Source organism: Microcebus murinus, chromosome 4, assembly GCF_040939455.1.
Source record: "Microcebus murinus isolate Inina chromosome 4, M.murinus_Inina_mat1.0, whole genome shotgun sequence".
Lineage (NCBI taxonomy): Eukaryota > Metazoa > Chordata > Mammalia > Primates > Cheirogaleidae > Microcebus > Microcebus murinus.
In genome coordinates, this window is record NC_134107.1 from 14,241,629 (window position 1) to 14,255,721 (window position 14,093).

A 14,093-nucleotide genomic window follows, 5' to 3' on the forward strand; every position below is an offset into this window, starting at 1 on the left:
GTGGCCAGGCTTGGGGACTGCTGGCTGTGGGAAGGTTGTACCCTGAATGTCTCCGGAATCTCCCCCCCTCTCCCTGCAGCTGCTCCGTGATCTTTCTAAACCACAAACCTGATCCTGTCCCACAGCTCTGTTAAAACTGTTCCATGGCCTCCCGTTGCCCTCGGTACAAAATAGAAAAAAGCACAACTTTCTCAGCAGAGTGGAGTCAGGGACTCAGCCGTGTGAACAGAGTATTACAACCGGAGGCGTTTGGAGCTCGGCAGAGGTCTGTGCCCCGGAGCAGAGCATGGGGAGGCAGAGATGAATTCTGCTGGGGGTGCAGGGAAGCTGCCCGGACAGAGAGGCCTTGCTGGGCCTTGGAAGGTGAGCAGGTGTTCGCTCAGAGACTGGGGTGAAGGCCAGAGGTAGGCAGTGCAGGGGGCAGAGGGAGAAGAGGGTCCCAGGCAGCCAGACAGCATCCCTGAAGGCAGGGAGGTAAGTGAGGGTGTGCACCCCATTGGGGAGGGAAGGGGTGAACTGGGGGGACAGGGAAAGGCGAGGGCGGGACAGGCAGGGAGAAGGTGAAAGCCTGGTAAAGCGGGGAGGGGCTGGGGGCTGAGCACCTTCAAGTTGCCTCCCGGAGACATCTGATCCCCCAGTGCCGCCCAGGCCCAGGGTCGGTTACCAGCTTCCCGGCCTGCCCTCTCCTTGGTGGGCGCCTTGGGCAAGGTGATCTGGCCAGGAGGGACAACAACTCTGCCCCCTCCCCCAGAGCCCCCAGGGTCCCCAGCTCACTGCTCACACCCCCGGCTCTCAGCCCCTCCCCAAAGGGCCTGCCTGGTTCTTCCCTGACACCACTCCCTCCCCTTCCCTGTGTGTGTGTGTGTGTGTGTGTGTGTGTGAGTGTGTGTGTGTGCGCGCCTGAGTCTCTTCAAGGTCGCCTGGTCAAGCAGTGTCTGTCTTTGCCTGTCTGTGCATCTGTTTATTTGTGGCCATTTCCTAAAAGCTGGCCTGCCACAGCGTGTGTGGCTTTGTGAGTGTGTCCCCTTCAGGGGCGTCATCCTAAGACATAAGCGGTGATGCCAGGGCCGCAGAGGTAGGGACCCAGCAAGAGGACGCGGCTCAGCTGTAATTCCGTAATTCCATCAGCCCCGCCCCCAGCGCCCCCAGAGGAACAAGGAAGAAGAGAGAGTCCGCGAGTCCGAGAGTGTCAGCGAGGTTGAATGCCCCTCCTGTCTGCTCAGTGCCCCGCACCACGGTAGAGGAATTGGGGAGCTGCTGCCGACACCCAGCATGCATTTCAGAAAGGGCCCCTTCGCCCCCCGTCAGAGATGGAATAAACGCGTCCCCTGGGGCTGGGGCTGAGGCTGGGGCCCCTTTTACAGCCCCCCTCCCCACTGGGAAGCCTCTTTCCTCTGCCCACCGGCAACCCCACCACCCCTTGCCCGGAACAGGAGCAAGGCTCCACCAGGCCGTGGGCCCTGGCGCCCAGGCCAGCCGTGGGCCCTGGCAGAGGACCCAAAGACTCCACGCTCGGGGCCAGCGCCGTGTGGCCCCAGCTGGGGGCAGGTCACACGAGGGGCTCACATGGCTTCTGTCTTCTCGGCAGGAGATGGGAACAGAGAAATCCCTGCAAACGCTGGAAGAGAAGTCACGTCCCCTAATTCTTGGCAGGAAAGGTAATAGGATGCATTTGTAAGCCCGTTGCTGGGACAGGCGTGTTAATGGTGCTAAACATCTGAAAATGCCCAGAGCCACATGGAGGAATGAATCCGCCCCGAGAGCCTGAGGTCGCATTGAGACGGCACCCAGGAGTGGCAAGGACGCTGGCCCGGGAGTCTGAGCCCTGGCTCACCCCGGCTTGGCCACCAGCTTGCTGCGGTCCCCGCACAGCCCTGGCCTCCCTAGGCAGGAAAACACTGCTGCATGCCAGGCGGCTCTCTTGGGTCACCCAACTGAAGCCGAGCCATGGTCCTGTGCGGTGGTGTCATCATTACTTCTGTTTTGTGGAAGAGGAAACTGAGGTTCCCTGAAGGAGGTGCCTCTTGCCACAGCTGGAACGAAGGGGGGAAGACTGTACCCTGACTTACGGCTGAGGGCCTTAAATGACAGGTCTGGACTACGGGTCAGCCAGGGCAGACGTTCCCTCAGTGTCCACTAGGAGGCGCCCTAGACTGCTTCTCCTGGTTGGCACCAGCACCTCCATCCCTCAGCCCGAGTGGTCTCCCCGGATGGTCTCTGAGACAGGCGGGATGGGGGCTGCCAGCGCCTGGGGCAAGGTGGGGAGGCACATTGGCCTCCCACCCCCTTCTTTCCCACCCCTATGGGGGAGCCTTCTGCCCTCACCTTCCAAGGGTAAGGGAGGGAAGAGTGGAGGGGTCTCAAACCCTCAGGGACACGGGGGCCCACTGGTCCCCTCCTCAGGCCCCTTGGGAACCCCGTGTGTCAGATTGGGATCAGTTACAGATGTCAGAGCTCAGAGAGGGTTAGCAGCTTGCCTAAGGTCACACAGCCAGGTCCATCTGATTCTGAATGCCTCAACTCAGTCCTGGTTCAGGAGAGGTTCGGGACAGAGGTGCTGGACTCAGCTGGTCACGTGGCCCACAGCAGGCAGGAAGGTGCTGGTCAGCTTGGCCTGCAGGCCTTGCTCAGGGTGTTCCTACACTCAGGGGTCAAGGGCCAGATCCGGGTAGTCAGGACTGGGTGTGGGGGCTTCTAAAAGGGCAGGGGGAGACACTCAGCTGCCAGCCGGTGGATGTCCCTGGCGTGTCAGTATCTGTCTCTATCTGAAAGTGGGCGTGTAAGTGGGGGTGGGGACAGCTGGGCGTGGGTCGGGCCCAAGACTGCAGGCCTCTGGGGGTGGGGCTGTGATGGGGGTGCTCGGGCAGCCGCTTGGGGCGGCCGAAGAATCCAGCCTGAGTGTTCCGAGCTGGAGCTGCGAGGAGCTGACTGGGAGGGGCTGGGCTGGATGTGGGGAGTGACAGTGACATTGAGTACGGGGACACAGGGCCCTTCTCTCCCTGCCCGGCTTTCTGGAGGGCAGCTGCTTCCCCGCCAGCCGTGGCAGGTGGTCTGGACCTGCCAGGCACCTGGAGGGCAGCCTAGTGTCAGGGGAGAGAGCCGCCCCCGTGCCCGGCTCTCGCAGCTGGGACCCCCCCCCCAGAGCTGCCATGGCCCCCAGAGCCCTCCCCGACGCAGAGACCACCCAGCCCAAGCCCGGTTACTCGGATCCCCGGCGCCGGGGAGGCAGGCCGGGCTGGAGACTGGCACATCCGGCCTCCCGGCGCAGCACAGCCGGGAGACGGGCGTGCTGTCTCCCAGTGCCCATGACAACGGCTGTCTGGGCGTGGGGCTCCATCCCGGGACGCAGACGTAGTGAGGGGACATCGGCCAGAGGAGCTGTCCTGGAAAATCCCAGCCCTTCCCCAGGCAGGTCACAGAACCGGCTCTCCCAGCCGAGGCCCTTCCTACCGGCAACGTGTCCAGGGGCACCTGACTGGAACTATAAATAGAGGGATGACGGAAGGCTCCGGAAGCCCAGGGGAGGGCAGGAGAAAGCGGTTCTGACTCTCTCCTGGAGAGGCCCAGGGAAGCTGCGCTGGCAGGGCAGCACTTCCGTGGTGGGTCTTCCCGGTTGAATAGGAGTCCCCTGGCAGAGGAGGTCCAGGAGGGGCCTTCGGGCAGGGGAGACAGGCTAGTGAAGCATGAGGTGGGAGCTGGGCACAGGGGCTCACATCTGTGAGCCCAGCTCCTCGGGAGGCTCACTTGAGGCCAGGAGTTCAAGACCAGCCTGGGCAACAGAGGGAGACCCCATCTCTACAAAAATGAAAAAAATTAGCCGATCATGGTCGCACTGCTCTGTAGCCCCAACTCCTGGGGAGGGTGAGGCAGGAGGATCATTTGAGCACAGGAGTTCGAGGCTGCAGTGAGCTATGATCGTGCCACTGTACTCTAACCTGGGCCAAAGAGCAAGACCCCACCGACTGAAAAAAGGCAGGAGGAAGAAATGGAGCGGGCAGGCGACCCAGAGAGGCTAGGCAAAGGCTACAGAGGGCGTGAGAGTGATGAGACCCAGAGGCTAAGGGCCCTGAATGCCAGGCCCAGGGTCTGTTCTGGAGGACCGAGTCTTGCTCGTAGAAGAACAAGTAACATATGCGAACAAGGCTACCTGGGGTTTAGTGCAGAAAGTACACGGCCACCTTTCCCCAGTGGATTGGAGGGATACTGTGGTGTGCCAGAGACTGCTAACTGTTCCCCAACATCTGTTCTCTCTGTCTTCTTTGCCACAGGACTTCTGTTTTTTAGCTGGGTGTACAACCGCCTGAAATAAAGACTATATTTCCCAGCCTCCCTTACAGCCAGGTATGGCCTTGTGAATAAGTTCCTCTTATGTAAGAAGTAATGCCATTCAAAGGCAAAGGGTTATGCTCTTTCTCCTCTTCTTTCTGAAAGGAAAGGAAGATGCATGTGATTGCTGGAGTTGGAGCAGCTACCTTGGAGCATGAGGTAAAAGCTACATGTTAAGGATGATCAAGCAATAAGAAAGAAGTGATCTGGGTTCCTGATGTTTTTAGAGCTTCCAAAGTATTAAGATCATCTTTTGGGAAAACGAATTAAAAAAAGAAAAAGAGTTTCCACACCAGCCCTGGGCCAGATACCTCCAAATATCATTTACTTGAGAGAAAGATAAACTTCTATATCATAGTTCACCACACTGTTTCTTTGGGTTTTTCTATCTCCTTTATATCTAAACACACACAGGTCAAGAATTAACCCCTCTCCACATGTTCTGGTTAACAGAAGAAAAAAATAAAATAAAATAAAAAATAAAGAATTAACCCCTAGAGCCCTTTTATGCACAATTGTTCTGCTACTGAAATAAATCCACAAACTAGATTAAAAGAAAGAAAGAAAAGCCCCAGGGGCATTTTACACCTCTTAAGCAGTAACAGACATGCTATGATTATATTCCAGGTATCTCTCTCCTGAGACTCTCCCGGGCCTTCCTCCCGGCATGGTGGTGGAACTGGGTAATAACTTCCTCACCCATCACAAGGGTCACAGATGACACTTCCACAGCAAAAGACAGGCTCACAAGAGGAAAGCATAACAAATTTATCTAGCCAAAGTTTTAAGTGACATGAGAGTAAGACCCAAAGACTCAGGGACAGCCGTCCACTTCTGTGCTGAGACTCCGTGAAGAATAAACAGCCCTGCAGAAATGTGATTGGACAAAAATGATATGATCTAGTGGTGACAGACTGAGTCAGGGAGACCCAGCAAGACCTGTCTGTGCACATTCCTCTTGTCCCTCTGTGTAGCCTCCCTTACTCCTGAGCAGGCGCAGGACCCTCTGAAGTGTGACGATCTACTGTCAGGCCAAGTGGGTGGAGAACTGCTTTACAGCCAGCTCCTACACAGAGCCGGGAGTTCACGGTACTATTTCTACCTTCTCTGGCCCAGCGCGGGGAAGAGGGACCCTGCTTTCTGTGGCTTGCCTTGGGGTAGGGAGGGGCTTGGGAGAAGCCAGGGGGAGAGAAGGTCAGAGAGAGACTTTGCTTCCGAGACCTTCCAACCTCCTTTAGCTCTAAGTCCCCAGCGAGCCGAAGCCCAGCCCTGTGCTTTGGGGCATCGTTTCCGAGCCCCGGTAGAGGGAAGGAGGTTGCAGCAGGAGCTTGGACACGTCTGTGTCTGTTGCAGATGGCATGTGGCATGCTGAGAGAGCTGGACCCCTGTGCCAGGGCCCCCTCCAGACCCTCCTGGCCTCCCTGACTCGGTGACTCAGGCCCCGAGATCCACGTGGCTTACCGGGGCGCCGGGAACTTTATTTAACCCTTTGGCATTCCTGTCCGGCTCCTTTTACCCCGTCCCGGTGCGCAGGGCTGTGCGGTCCTATCTCTGCCTTAGTATTACAATCGCAATAAAAATAAAACGCTGCCCTTTAATGAAGCCCTGCGGTGTGACCCTCGCAGCGTCCGGCGCTCTCTGAGAGGACTGACACGTGCCCCTGCCCTGGGCCGCCACGGAGACAGGAAAGGCGGCCGGCTGAGGCTTTAATGGGGCCCTTTACAGGAAGCGCTCCTCCTTCGAGCCCAGGGAGCAGTCGCTAGGCCGGCTCCGCTCTGCTCCGTCATGCCACTTACTGGATTCGGCTGCGCAGTGTCGAGAAGGAGCAGCTGGAAGACACCCCCCTTACGGCTCGGGCTGGCCGTTCTGTCTGGGGTTCCACGTGGGACGCTCCCGGGGCACGTCCTGCGGCCTGGAGGGAGGGTGCGGGCTGGGGGCTCCCACCAGGGCCAGCCTCAGCCGTTCCTCGTTGTCCTGGCTGCTGGTCAGGCCCCTCCTGGTGGGGGGACACGACCCCCAACATGGAGTGGGGGATTCGCAGCCGGTGAAGCAGAAGGAGGCAGCGAGATGGAGGTTCAGAGCACATGGGACGAATGAGTTCGATCCCGACTCCACCACCAGCTCTGGGATCCACCCGGTGACTTGGGCTCTCTGCGCCTCAGTTTCCTCATCTGGACAGCGAGAGCTTCCTCCTAGGGCCGTCATGAGTCTTACATGAGTCACCACATGTCAAGTTTTAGGATGGTGTGTGGCACACAAAACCTGCTCAAAGAATATTAGCTGCTAGTATAGCACTATCGTTTTAATTACGACGACGACGATGACGATGATGATGAAGGGGGTGTTTCGGGAGGGAAGCTCACACTCCGTGAGCTCCCTCAGGGAGGCGGCTCTCGGGGCGGATCTGACTTCTGAAACGCCCTCTCTAGCACACGCCTCGGAGCGCGGGCTCGCGCCCCAGCCTGTCTCCTTGCTGCAGCCTGTCAGGGAGCACGCTCTCATCCCGCTCAGGGAGGCAGAGGAGTGCCTGAGTGCAAGCTCCGCCCTTCTAGAAGGTTCCTTAACCCCTCTGTGCCTTGATTTCCTCTCTTGTGACGTGGGGTGATGCCAGCACCTCCTTGGGAGGTTTAAATGAGATAATATGTGCCTGGAGAGCCCTGGCGACAGCCTGGCACTGGTGGCACTGGAGACAGGGGGGGAGGGGCAGGGGCTGCTCCAGGCCCCCCATGGGGGTGCCCCTGAGGGCTGGTGCCCGGGCTCTCCAGTGTGCTCGAGAAGCCATCCCCAGCTCCCTCCATGGGGTCCTCCGGAAGCTGCCCGCGTGCAGAGGGTCCACGCCTGAGCAGCTGCCTCCGGTGACAGAAAAGGCTCAGGCTCCGTCTCGCTCCCATGGGGCTGGGGGCCACTGACCACCGGAGCACAGGGCGGGGCAGACTGGTGCCCGCACGGTGTCCCAATCCTCCCTCTGCCTCTAGGAGGCTGGCGTCTACAGCCCCGTTCTGCAGATGACGAACTGAGGCCCAGAGATCCAGAAATGGGGACATCAACTCCAGGCCTGACTGGCCCTGGAGCCCCCATTCCTGACCGGGACGCGCTTGGCCTCCCTGCTCTGGGATGGAGCTCACTCTTCCTCGCTGTCACCCCTCCCGGTCCGGCTCTCCACCCCAACTCACTTTTCCCACCTGCTGGTTCCCCCTTTCCTGTTGATCCCAAAGACTAGTGACTTGTCATTCATTTGGTCTGTCCTGGAACCCCAAAGACTTGCAGGAGCAAGAGCAGGCCCTCCCCCTCCTAGAGCCTGTCCTGGAGCCGGGGAGGAGGAGGTTGTGGTCTGGAGCAGACATGCTGTGGCCGGGGAACCTCAAGGGACCTGCGCTGTGCTGGAGCCAGCCAGGAAGGCTTCCTGGAGGTGGTGGGCCTTGAGACGGGCTTGGAACAGCTGAGACGCCTGGACCAAAACAATGCAGGGAAAGGCACAGCTGGTGACAGCTTGGGTACCTACAGACCTGGGACCCAGCCTTGCTGCCAACTAGCTGGGTGACTTGGGTGTGGTAATTAACCTCTCTTTGCCTCAATGTCTCTGTCTGAAACAGAGGCATCAACAGTCACTAAGGAAGGAAGAGTGTGACTTCATGGGATGAGCACTAAAATATGAGCCTAGAGGCCTGGGTGCCCACTGCAACATTGACAGCAGCCGTGGCTGCGTCCACTAGGTGCTTGTTGGTGCTACATGCTTCCCGTGTACAATCTCATTTACACTTCACGGCCACCTTACATGGGAGGTCCCCGTTTTTCAGCAGAGGAAACATGCCCAGAGGGGTCTGGGGATTCACCTGAGCTCACGCAGTTGGCAGGTGGCAGAGGGGAGGCTGAGACGCCTCGGCCACCTGAGCCTGTGCCCTAACACTTGGGACACTGTCCCACCCTCCCCCTCAGGCGTCCCCATTGTTAAGAAGGGCAGGGCTGGGCTAGTGGCATCTGCTCTGTCCTAACTCAGCCACTGCAGCAGGAAGGCTCCCTACCCAAGCCCAGGCCCCCACCGGCCTCTCAGCAGCCTCCCTGACCCACCCCCACGATGAGGTGGGGGAAGCCCGGCCTCCCCGGGGCTCATTTCCTGCCTCCGAGAGGGTGGGGGGCCTGGGGAGGGAGGAGCTGGGTCCCCAGTGCCCAGGCTCTGCCAGCTAAATTTAGGTGCTGGGATATAGAAGGAACAAGGGTAATTAAGGGGTGTTGTGTCACTTTCCAGCTGCCTCTCACATCCCCTAGCAGTCACACGCCACTTGGAAAGGAGGGAGGAGGCGTGGGTGACACAGAGGGAGGAGTGGATGGACAGTTGGGGCTGGAGATGGGGGGACCCACAGACCCAGGGGCTACCAGGAGCAGGGCCGGCTGAGCCCGGCCCCGCCCCGTTGCTCCGGGACCCTGCAGGAGGGGATCACAGGGAGGCAATTTTCAGCCAAACAGCCCAAGGGCTTCCTCCAATCAACACCATCCACAGATGGAAAGCAGTGAGCCTGTCATTGGAAATGCCCAAGCAGAAATCTACTGAGCGTTGATCACGCACGAGACGCAACAGGATTTGCGCGTATGTTCTCGGCAAGTCCTTGCAACAACTCTGTGAGGACGGTGGTATCATTTCCAGCTGACAGAGGGGGAAACTGAGGACCTAGCTGTCCAGGTTGCACAGCTGAGGCTTGGGGGAGCCAGGGTATGAACCCGGCAGGCTCTAGAGCCCGAGTGCTTAGCCACAGGCTACAGCTGACTCTGGTCTGCAGCCAGCCAGGTGTCACTCTGTGATCAGAGAAGGCTTAAAGAAGTCTTTGCTGAAGAGATGAGAAGTGGAGCCATTCGAGGTGGCAGTAACTGCCTTTGTAAAGACTGAAAGGTTAAAAGTCTGCCCACCCCAAAGTGCACAGGCTAGCATCAAATCAAGTAGGAAGCTCCATGCCAGGGCCTTCACGACTGTTGCACTATCCCTGTAAGTATTAAAACCAGACCTGAATCACTCAATTAAAAAACTGGGCAAAGCATCTGAGTAGGCATCTCTCCAAAGAAGATGTACAAATGGCCAATAAGCGCATGAAAGATGTTCAATATCAACAGTCAGGAGGGAAATGCAAATGAACGCCACAGTGAGAGCCCACTTCCCACCCACTAGGACGGCAGTAATGAAAAAGACAATAACAAGTGCTGGCAAGGATCTGAAGACATCGGAACCCTTGTGCATTGCTGGTGGGAATGCAAAATGGTGCAGCCACTTCGGAAAACAGTTTGGCAGTTCCTCAAAAAGTTAAACACAGAGTTGCCACATGGCCCCGCAATTCCGCTCATAGGTATTGCAATTACTTTCAAGAGGATTGAAAACATATGTCCACGAGAAAATTGAACATGAGTGTTCATTGGAGCACTATTCATAACAGCAAAAGAATGGAAACAGTTTTAGCACAGGCAGCCCCCTGGTTACAGACCAGATACCTTCCGGAGAACATCAGTAGGTCGGATTTGTGTGTAACTCGGATCCCTGATGAATAGCGCATATACGGTAATAATAATAATCATAACAATACTATAATGTCTCATATGTGGTAATAATAATACCGTGTAACACTGTAACAATAATACCCCTGTACTGTAATAATGATATTAATAAGTTACAGAAACCAGTGTGTTCTTTTTTTTTTAATTCAAACAAACAGAACATAAAAACAAACTTATACTGTTTACATAGGAGGTAGGAAAAATCTCAAAAAGAAATATTAAAAGTTAACATTCACCCAATGTTGCATCAACGCAAGGCTAATGGGAATGCTTATTTTGATCATCTAACCAAATCAATAATAACCTCTCTGTTTCAATAATTAATCCACTACGCCGCTCACTAATAATTGATGCCTTCACTGGAGCCTTTCACATGTTCCATTATTCTCACTTTATCCTTTCCAATTGTTCTGATAGTCGAGCGACTGAAGCCTGATGTGTTTTCCCAGCGAATGGTGGCGCCCGGCCTTTCCCTGAATGCTTAATTGTTTCCACTTTAGTGTCCATCGCCCCAACCTGTCTCTTCGCTGCAGGCTCACCTGGCCCTGCAGTGCACTTTCGCTCCGGAGGCCTGGTCAGAGGGTGAACGCAGACTCACAGAGTCGCACGAGAGGGGTCAGACGACAGCGACGCTGCGAAGGAGAGCGTGTGAACAACGACACGCGCCGCGGGCGTAAGGACGCCGCACCGGCCAACCGCTCGCGTGGAAGAGACTAGCTCCCAAATTATTTATTTAATGATTTCATTATAAATTGTCCTTCTGGGGAGACTTGGGAGCCCCTCGGTAAGTGTGGGACGCTGTGAGTCCGGCTGTCCATAACTCGGGGACTGCCTGTGTTCATGGACCGATGCGTGCGTCCGTCTGTCCAGTGGAATATTTCTCAGCGATGGGAAGGAATGAGGTGCTGACACATGCTACAACACGGATGAACCTTCAAAGCATCATGCTAAGTGAGAAAGGCAGACACAAAAAGACACATACCGTATAATTCCATTTCTATGAAATGTCCAGAATCAACAAATTCACAGAAACAGAAAGTAGAGTAGTGATTTCAGGGGCTGTGAGTGGGTGCAGGGTTTTTTTTTTGGGGGGGTGATGAAATGTTCTGGAATTAGACAGTGGTGATTGATGCATGACTTTGTAATTACACTAAAAACCACTGAAGGGGAAACTAAGGTTCCCGTAATTGGTATTAATAAAGCTATTATTTGAAACAGCTCAATCCTGCCTCTAATATTTGCAAGAGCACAAATGAAGACCCACATACCATATGCCTAAATATTTAAAACCCAAGCAAACTGTTAAGTAAATGTTCTTTTCTCTTACCTTGACAGATACACCTTCATAGTGGCAAAATTGAAAATGACGTGTAAAGCTCTGGTTTTTATATACTCGAAAGCTGGTGTGTTTGGGTGTTCCGTTGATGGGCCGGCTGTGTTTAGACAAGTGATAAAATACAGACATACATAATTCATAAATTCTTATAGTTTTATTCCATAAAAATGTTCATGCCTTCATTTCACCAAAATCACTAATTTGTGTTCTAGTGACAGTAGAGACGTATAAAGGCTCAAGAAATCAAGCATAGTTTTTCATCCAAAAGGTAAATTATAGTCCATGGAAAATTTTTTAAATATTTCTAAAAAGCCATTTTTCTAAAATATTCAAAATTATTTATTGAGATGAAAAGGTAAAAATACAAATTATAATTAATATAACATTTGACATCATCGTGTTAAATTAAAAGTGGATTTGTATTCATTTTTTAAAATTTTAATGATATTTTATTAACCATTTTTTTGAAAAATAACACTATTAGCAATTGCAGTGCTCAACACTCATCTAGTTGGTAAGGTAAAGAATCAGTACCACATTTCACGCATGTTACATCTAAATTTGTATATACAAATATAAGAGGACTATGAGTTGTTTAAACATTGTAAGAGATTCCTCAGCCGCTATGGGCACGGTTGTGGATATTGCATTAATGCACAGGAACCTCTGGAACCAAGAGTTGCTATGTGTATCTTCTTAGCTTTGGCCAAAAAAAAAAAAAAAGAAGAAGAAGAAAGAAAGAAAAGAAGAGTTTCTATGTGAAGAAGAGCAAAAAAATGGATCCTAGTGAGAAAGACTTCGGCCTGCAACAATCTATTGCATTCGTGCTCGCTGAGGGGGAAGATTTGGCAAGCTAACATCTAGTCTTTTCTCGAACAGAAGCTCAAGTCCTCCTCGTTCTCAGGAGCAGAACCCATCTCCCAGGTCAGCAGCAGCAGCACAACCGCAAACCTTCCCGGCGTTCGGACCCAGACCACCGTTTGGAGCCAGGACCTGGAGCAAGGAAAGAGGAGGGCTGTTGCCGGCCCGAATGGCGTCGGTGGTGGTGGCGATGTCTAGGGCTGTGGTCACCGTGGGCCAGGACGCCCCTTCCCCTCGTCTGCACGTGGGACTGATGGAAACTGCGGACCTTCCATGGGTCGCCCACCCCAGTGGATTAATTCCCACGAACACGCCCATGTGGCAGGTGCCCATTTCGCACAGCTGCTTTTAGCGACAGCCTCAGAGACCCAGCAGAGACCTGAGGGTGGCTCCAAAATCCCCCCCAGTGCCTGTTCCTCTGGCTCGAACATTCCAAGTTTTCGTGGCCATTGCCCCCCACCCCCCCGTGAACACACCCCCGTACGTAGAACCCAGTGAGACTGTCCACCAGGCACCAGCCCTCACTTCCCGCCCCTCTGTCTCCTCTCTGTCCCACCTGCTCAGCAGGTGGGACCGCTGTCCCTGTCCACTGTCCCTGCTGAGCCAGCCAGGCCTTCGCATGTGCTGGTTCCACTCTCTGGAGCCCTCTTTCCCTCTTTCCCTGGTGTCCCTTTGGATCCTGCCTCTCCCTGGCCCTCCACAGCTGGGACAGGCCCTCCCGTGGGCTCCGTGTCCACCCTGGGCCTTCCCAGAGTATGATGAGCCGACAGGGGCGGGGCTCACTGCTCCGTCCCCCACAGGGCCCTGGCCTGCTGGCCAAGTTGACTGAGCAAGTGGGCGCCACCACTGAAGGGGGCCAGGAGAGGACCTGGTCCTGGTGTCCTCCATATGCTCCCTTTTCCTGTAGGGCGATGTCTGGGGGAACAAGTGGGGGTCGTCCCAGAGGAGTCTGGGGAGAGCTGGGGCCAGGTGGGTGGCACCTTGTGGTCTCTCATGATCTGGACAGCCGAGGTCAGAGGACAGACTCCTCGGTGCCTGGCCCACCATAAGCCCCTGCTTCCCTCCCTCCCTCGCCGCCTCTTTCAGCCTCCCTGACTCCCGGCTCTCACCCCAGCCCTCGGCTCCCCGGGCTCAGCACAGCCCCACACGACACCTGGGACTCAGTGCGCCCAGGGCTGTCCTGCTCCACAGGGATGCTGTCCTTCCCTGTACTGCTCCTTCAGCAAGAGACCATATGATCAAGCGAGTTCCCTCGGACTGAGGGTGTGATGTGAGGGAACAGAAGGTACCTGAGCCCACACACCTGCGTCAAACCCTACTTCACCACCTGCAAGCTGTGTGACCCGTCCTGAGCTTCAGTTTTCCCCATCTGTAAAATGGGGACAGTTAGGGTTCTAGCTCATAGTGTTGCCCTGAGGATTAAATGAAAGAATGTTTCATGTAGAGTGTACAGCGAGACCTTAATACATGGGTTACTAGAATAATAATAATGACGTGACAGTTATTATGATTATCATGAACTTGTATAAACTTGATCCTTGTTATTCATTCATTAAGCAATTATTCAGTCAACAGGTTTTTGGGGGGGTTTTCTGGGTTTGTTTTTTTTTTTTTTTTTTTGAGATAGAGTCTCACTCTATTGCCCTGGCTAGAGTGCTATGGTGTCAGCCTAGCTCACAGCAATCTCAAACTCCTGGGCTCAAGTGATCCTCCTGCCTCAGCCCCCCTAGTAGCTGGGACTACAGGCATGCGCCACCATGCTCGGCTAATTTTTATTATATATATTTTATATATTTAGTTGTCCAGCTAATTTCTTTCTATCTGTAGTAGAGACAGGGTCTTGCTCTTGCTCAGGCTGGTTTCAAACTCCTGACCTTGAGCGAACTGCCCGCCTCGGCTTCCGGGAGTGCTACGATTACAGGTGTGAGCCACCGCGCCAGCCCAGTCAACAGGTCTCTGATAATGCCACCAAGGCACAGGCTCTGGATATCCTAAAGTGGCCTAGAGCGATGAAGACACCCACAGACAGATT

The 14,093-nt window shown here is 54.7% G+C and overlaps 1 long non-coding RNA gene across 1 annotated transcript; it reads left to right on the forward strand.

The window, feature by feature from the left end:
* The first annotated feature begins 3,516 nt into the window (after positions 1–3,516).
* On the forward strand, positions 3,517–5,908 carry LOC105878669 (uncharacterized). Its single transcript, XR_001157420.2, has 4 exons — positions 3,517–4,341; positions 4,432–4,485; positions 5,301–5,415; positions 5,680–5,908. It is a non-coding gene; the product is annotated as an uncharacterized LOC105878669 (long non-coding RNA).
* The last annotated feature ends 8,185 nt before the right edge of the window (positions 5,909–14,093 follow it).